Below are 7421 nucleotides of genomic sequence, written 5' to 3'. Positions count from 1 at the left end.
ATAAATTATTAGGTCTTATAAGAAGGTCGTTCAGATATCTAGACGGTCCGTCCCTCGCAACGATCTTCAAGAGTGAGGTGCTTCCCCATCTGGAGTAATGTCACCCCGTCTGGTCCCCGAGATATGCTAGGGACTGTCAGTTGGTTGAAAATGTTCAAAGGAGGGCCACGAGACTGGTGCCTGCACTTCGGCACCTCAACTACCCTGAGAGATTGGAGCGCCTGAACTTACCTAGCTTATACTACAGACGGGCAAGGGGTGACCTAATTGAGGTGTATAAGCATCTCAAGGGGCACTACTCAGTCAAGTGGCCTTACCTGGAGCTGGCGGACGCTCGTCCCACAAGGGGTCACAGCTCAAAATTGAAGAAGCCGCAGGTCCAGAAAACTGTGAGGGCAAACATTTCAGAGTGAGAGTTGTGAACTCTTGAAACAATCTGCCAGAAAGTGTTGTGACGGCAACAAGTGTGAGCTCTTTCAAGACCAGACTTGACCAACACTGGATCAGATTTAGGTACATTCAGGAGCCGGTGCTTGCCCAGTACCTGCCAACAATGCGTAACAGAGACGTGACTGATCGCCCAAGCGGCTTACGAGCCGATCAGTGGTGAAGAGGATAAAAGTAAGTTCAGTAATGATGTGGTTTTCCCAGCTTAATCCACAAAATAGACTATAACTAAGTAATGCTGAGAATGAAAGTAAGTAATAGGGAATACACTAATAAATAAAAAAAGAATAACAGAAATGTAATAAAGAAGAATATGCAAAGGGAAATAAAGTGACAACACCAAGAATTCATAAGTTGTCCTCTTACAAATGTTGTTAGATGGCGGAATCATATTCTTCCCCCCTTACAGTTATGCATACAAAGAAGATGTTAAAAAGTACTGGTCCAATTACACAACCTTGTCTCACGCCGATACAGGTTCCGAAGGGCTCTAATACCTGGCCCCCGACGGTCACAAGAGCCATCATTTCCTCAAGAACCACAATAATCTGACATACGAGTAGTTTTACATTTATTTTCTAAAATATCTATATTTTTGGGAGAAACTAGTAGAAAGTATTGAAAAATATAATAAAATATTTAAGGCTCTATAAATAGAGGTAAGAACAATGAATATCTAATAAGGACATTTGCATTTTGGTATCTATTTTATTGGTCTCCTCACTGTTGCCATTGTGAGGTAGGTGTGTCATCTGCATTGTTTACTTTTTTCAGACTGCTGCTGCTGTTGACGATTCTAGGACACTCCTACCGCCATTGAGCAAGCTGTGTTAAGCCACGTCACCGCTTTCTACTATTACAACTCCCTTCTATCCACCCTTTATCCTTCCACTGAACCTTTTTCACCCTTATCAGTGTTACTTGCCTTTTAGATAGGTTTTTTTTCTGAGGAAGGCACAACGCCGAAACATAAGAGAATAAAACTCCTGCTGCATTCTGTGCTCCTTACCACCACAATTCACTTATATGTCATGAAGATGTTTTGAATAAAGACTAAAGCTAAAGTGCTCCAGTGTTTCCCTTTTCCTGTGTTTTTATCGAGATTTATCTTGTCCACGTTTCCATTGTACAAGCCTAGTAGTGACAACTGAAGATAATTGTTGTGCAAGTATTGTGGAATAGTCGTGAGTAATATAAAGTGAAAAGACTAAGGAACTGTACACTGGTAGTGTACTGACTGTATATACATATTCGAAGTGAGAAGCCCAGTTGTGAAGACATACCCTGTGAACAGTGTTGTGAAGAATTACTGTTTATTAAAGGAGACTACAGTTCACAAGTGTGTTTCTGTGACCTGGTGGAAATCTACCTGCCTGTTGTTTGTCTGTACACTGATACCGATCATCGGGAAATTACCGGAGACCGGCGGGACACCCAGTGGTGATTCAACGACACGTGATATATCTACTGCTTCTGTACATACGACCCGGGCCGCTGGTAACCAGTGGTGGAAGCTGGGAAGCGGTGATAGGAGGGTCGTAACAATGGCTGAGGTTACCTTACCTGATAGTGTATATGAAAAATACAAAGACGGCAAGATACTCAGCAGAAAATAAAGTCTTGTAGTGCGGAGAGTAAACTAGTAAGGTGTGGACACTGGAGGTGGTGAGGTGAGTCCCCAGGTGTGTCGTCGTCGTCGCCGTTTTGTTTTCCCGGCCGTCGACTTCGATGGTCATTATGGCCGTAACATCTTTCTTGATTTTCTCGTTGATTGTAGAGTGGCTGTCATACACGTTCTTGTAACTTTCTCACAAGCAGAGGTACTGGGCACTTTGATTTTACCACAACTACTCTTTGGGGGGGGGGGGTATTATATTTATTGATCAATGATTATGAATGTGCAGCTTGAAAGTGGTGGTGGTGGTACAGTACAGTATGGGTTGAATGATTCTGTATGAAATGCTACCAGGACACAGAATAAAAGCAATTATCACAGTAATAATACGAATCAATATTATTATTATTATTATTAAACCAACAATTACAAGCGCTTTTGAAGGACTGAGTGGGCATATGATTCGTCATTCATAGCAGGATACAGTGTACATGGGGATAGCACATAGATACCACCAGCTCGTCGAGGAGAACTGGAAAAAAGGGGAAATCAAAATATAACTCAAACTGTCTTGGAGGGCAACACTGGACGAATGAGTGGAGGTTAACCAGCAGAAGGCAGCTAAATACATTTTTTCTTTCATTTTAAATATGTGTAGATCTGTACACAGTCTGCACCCTCCCCCTCCCTCCCCAACAGAAACAACCTTGAGGGGTATGAAACCTGTGGCTGAAGCAGCACCAGGAAATCAGTTGACATGCGATTACTGGAGGGTGACAACGGATGAAGATGGTACAGACCTGACCAATACAGAGTTTAGGACGATACAAGTTGCCGTAAAGTATGAAGGCTGTTACTGGTATTGCCCTGACTGCATAGTCAAAGGTGAAAGAGGCGATTGCAAGCCATAGGGGAACGAGTTTCCTAGGGACGAAAATAGATGAAGCTGGATCCTTGCTGGTTGCCAAACTTGAACAAGTTGGAAAAGAGATCCTTGCTAAGACTGAGGAAGTAGCCGATAGAATGGAGGTGGTAGCAAAGAGGGTTTATGCTCAGCCTTAACGGGGCCATGGGAGGTGGCGGAGAGTAATGCAGGATCAGAACAGGTTCTACAACAGCGAGGGACTCTGAAGACGTGTGTCGAAGAAATGGGGAGAGGGGGAACGTTTCCAGCGCAGGAGCAATGTAATAGTTTTTGGAGTCCCTGAGAGCCAGGCGGAGGGAACTGAGAGTAGGATAACACACGATAAGATGCAGTTTAAGAATATTTGTACAGAGGTTTTGAATATGCCATCAACCCCTCAGGATTTAAGGAGGCGGGGACAAAAGCAGGGGGACAAGCCTTGCTCCTTCAGGATCACACTAGTGAGTGAGGAGAAGAAATAGGAGGTTATTCGGCAGGCAAAAAACTTAGCAAGGAGCGAAGCATTTCGGAATGTATTCATTCACTCAGATCGCACGGTAATGCAGAGGGAACAGCACAAGAAGTTCCTGCAGGGCTTGAAACAGAAGAGGGAGGAATCGAGGAGGAACGGGGAAGGGAGTACATAAGTTATATTCAGGGGGTAGTGGAAGCAAGTGTGTCGACACAGAGCCAGGGGACAGCACAGCACCCTCCAGCGGCTCTACCCCCAACCCTGGAGGTGGCACCAGTTCCGCCTACCAGACAGGAGGAGGAGAGCGCTGTCTAAACAATGACATTTCTAACCACACCCTGCAAAATACAGTGTACTTAGCAAACGCTGCAGCTTCAGAGAATGGGGGGGCAGAGTTACTACTAAGAGCAGAGACGTTACCAAGACCAAATTCTGGCTTGAATGTCATGTACACCAATACTGACTCGTTTCTTGATAGGAGAGAGGAGTTTGAAACACTACTGAAGGTACACCAACCAGATATTGTGGGAGTTGTAGAACTGTTGTACAAGAACAAGAAAATCGACCCAGAGGAATGTGAGTTCAGTATTGCTGGATATGACTCATTTACGAACCTTTCTCAAGAAACTTGCAAGAGGAGTGTGGTTATCTATGCTAGGCAAGACCTTAGAGCTAGCCAGGTGAGGGTACAGGGAGAGGACGTTTTATGAAAAATCTTAGTGGTGTAAAATTAAATTAAAGGGAGAGGACTTACTTATTGTCAGGTGTATCTACAGATCCCCAAACTGTGGCCCACTAAATCAAAGGAACTTAAGAGCCTTAATAGACAACGCAGCGATAATCAACCCAAGTCACCTCCTTATCATGGGGGACCTGAATTATGGCGACATCGACTGGAGAAACTAGTTCACGCCAAATGACTTGAATAACCCTGTTACTCTTTCTGTAGAAACTCTGAGAGATAATTTTCTGTTCCAGCATGTTAGAGACCCGACACATTACAGAGGAGAGCAAACACCCAAGCCACTGGACCCCATCATAACAAACGAGGAGGGTATTTTTTATTTATTATTATTATTTTTTTTTTACGGGGAATAGCCACCCGGGCACAGGTCATCTACCCATAGTGGGGCCTAGCGGGTAAAAAAATAAGATTAAAAATAAATTAAAAAGAGAAAAGGAAAAGGTTATATTAATCTACTCCATGAAGATGCCGGGAATCCATCTTTTTAAAATGAAAAAGATTGTATGAGTGTGGAAACACAAAAGAAGGCAGAGCATTCCACAGTTTGGCTGTGTGAGGAAAGAAAGATATACTATAACGGGTTATTCTAGTGTGACCGACATCCACAGAGGAATGGTGGGCACCGCGGGCAAGACGTGTGTTGCGAGCCCACGGCCTTGCCAGCGTTACACAGTACCGAACATTGCGGCGAACATTGCGGCGAAAAGAAAGGGAAGAAAGATTGTCAACTAAAGGAGGAGAGTGAATAAGACGAAATGCCTTTGATTCCACCCTATCTAACAGTTGGACAGAAGAAGAGCCACCCCAGATATGAGAGCAGTACTCCAAGTTAGGACGAATGAATCCCTTATATACTTGAAGCAACTGCTCAGGAGTGAAGAAGCTACGGCATCTGTACAGCATTCCCAGCTTTCGGGAGGCAGCTTTAGCAATGTTGAGGATGTGTGGCTTCCATGACATATTAGAGTAATTGGTGAGGCCAAGTATATCTACAGTATTTTAGAATTTGGCAGAATTATAGCGTCCTGAAATGTGATTGGTGGGAGATAATATAATTTGGAAAGTGTAATTAATAAATACTGAGTTTCATTACTTTTGAATTTAACCGAGTTTCTACCTCCCCATTCGGAGATGCTGCACAGATCCGCATTGATAGATGAAATGATATCAGCTCTAGAAACAGATCTAGCTTGAGAGTTAAGGGAAAGGGGATAATTTAAAGAAGAGTGAAGAGTGAATCTTCAGCGTAAGAAGGGATAGAATTAGTTGCAATGTGAAGTAAATCATTGATAAAAAGAAGGAAGAGAGTAGGTAAAAGAACAGAACCCTGTGGGACACCACTATTGGTAGAGAAAGAGCGAGAGATCGATCCTTCTACAGCAACTGCCATGGATCGGTTCTCAAGGAAGCTAGAGATGAGAGAATAAAGTGACGGAGAGAAACAAAAAGAGGGAAGTTTAGATAGCAAAGACTTGTGCCATACCCTGTCAAATGCTTTGGAGATGTCGAGGGCCACGACGAAAGTTTCTCCATAATCCCTAAGAGAGGATAACCAAAGATGGGTACAGTAGGAGGGCAGATCACCAGTAGATCTCGCCTGGCTAAAGCCATACTGGTGATCCGACAAAAGAGAAAGGCGTTGAAGGTGACGGAGAAAATGGGAGTCTAAGATAGTTCGAAAATCTTAGAGAGGGATGAAGTTAGGGCAATGGGGCGATAGTTAGAGGGAATTGAATGGTCACCCTTCTTCGGGATAGGCTGAACCAAGGAATGCTTCCAAGAAGAAGGAAAATTTGGGTTTTCAGGTAGAGAAGAAAGAGACGAGCAAGCACAGGGACCAGAACTTCAGCACAAAACACAAGGGGGTATTCCGTCCGGTCCTTGCGCCTTACTCTCATCCAACCGGGATAACACACCAGCAACCTTACGAGCGGAGATTATAGGAAAGTGCATAGGTTCAGTAGGAGGAGCAGGGGTAGGAGGGATAGAGTTGGAATCGTCTAAGGTGGAATTAGAGGAGAATAAAGTGCCAAAGAGATTGACTTTGTCAGGGGGAGAGTTGGCTATAGAGTTATCAGGTCGGAAGAGAGGAGGAAAAGAGGGAGTGCAGAAGTTATTGCAGATGTTTTTGGTTAAAGACCAGAAGGATTTACTAGAGGAAGAATTAGTCAGGACATCTGTCTTTCTTTTTATAAAATTCCGTTTGGCCTTATAACGATTCTTAGAAGAAATGAAAGAGGAGTGGGTAATAGGAGAAGGAGATAGTTTCATAGCTTGATATACCATATCTCTCTCCCTGTATGCAAGAGAGCAGGAGCGATCAAACCATGATTGTACAGTGAAAGTTTTGGTAGAAGATGGGATAAATGCACTGATACCACCCTGTATAACCCCAGCAATGTTGTCAGCACATACCGAGGCGTCCCAAGTGGAGAAGCGACATTCTGAAAGAAAGCAGACTACCATTAACGGTTTCTTTTCGAAGAGGTGAGTTGATTTATAAATAAGTCATATACCCTTTATTTCAAGATGTACCCAATTATCTAAAATTGCAAAGATAACTTTAACAGCTTGTATCTGCCAACCAGGGAAGGATAGAAACTAACAAGTCAGTATTCCGGTCCATCACCAAAATCATCATCCTCTGTGGAAAGCAAGGACTGGCCCTACGAGGACAGATATAATGCCACCACTGAATCTGGAAACAGGGGAACCTTCCAAGCACTGCTCGACTTAAGAGCTGAGGCAGGAGATAAAACCATGAAAGAGTACCTTGAGAAGTGTCCTAAAAATGCTCCCTATCGCTCGAAGACCATACAGAATGAACTTATAAATATATGTGGCCAAGTTATTCAGAAAGAAATCGTGGACGAGATAAGAGAGGGTGGTGGTATATTTGCTGTGCTAGCAGATGAGGCTGTTGATGAAAGCAATACGAAGCAATTGCCTCTGGCCCTGAGATTTGTTGACATGGAAAGATAAATCAGGGAGGGGTTTGTAGGATATTATGAATGCCAATCAGTTACAGGAGAGGCCATTGCAGACATAATAAAAATTTGCTGTATGTGACCTTGGACTTGACTTCAACAAATGTGTGTTAGCTAAGGATATGATGGGGCAGGGAATGTGGCGGGACTTTGCAAAGGTGCTGCTGCAAGGATCAAGGCAGATTATCCCCTTGCCAAATTCTTCCACTGTGTAACTCATAAGCTGAACTTATGTGTAGTAAGTACCTGCG

This window comes from Homarus americanus, unplaced genomic scaffold, assembly GCF_018991925.1.
Source record: "Homarus americanus isolate GMGI-L3 unplaced genomic scaffold, GMGI_Hamer_2.0 scaffold31037, whole genome shotgun sequence".
In the NCBI taxonomy this organism is placed as follows: domain Eukaryota; kingdom Metazoa; phylum Arthropoda; class Malacostraca; order Decapoda; family Nephropidae; genus Homarus; species Homarus americanus.
The sequence above is the reverse complement of the archived record's forward strand: the minus strand, read 5'-3'. Positions refer to the sequence as shown.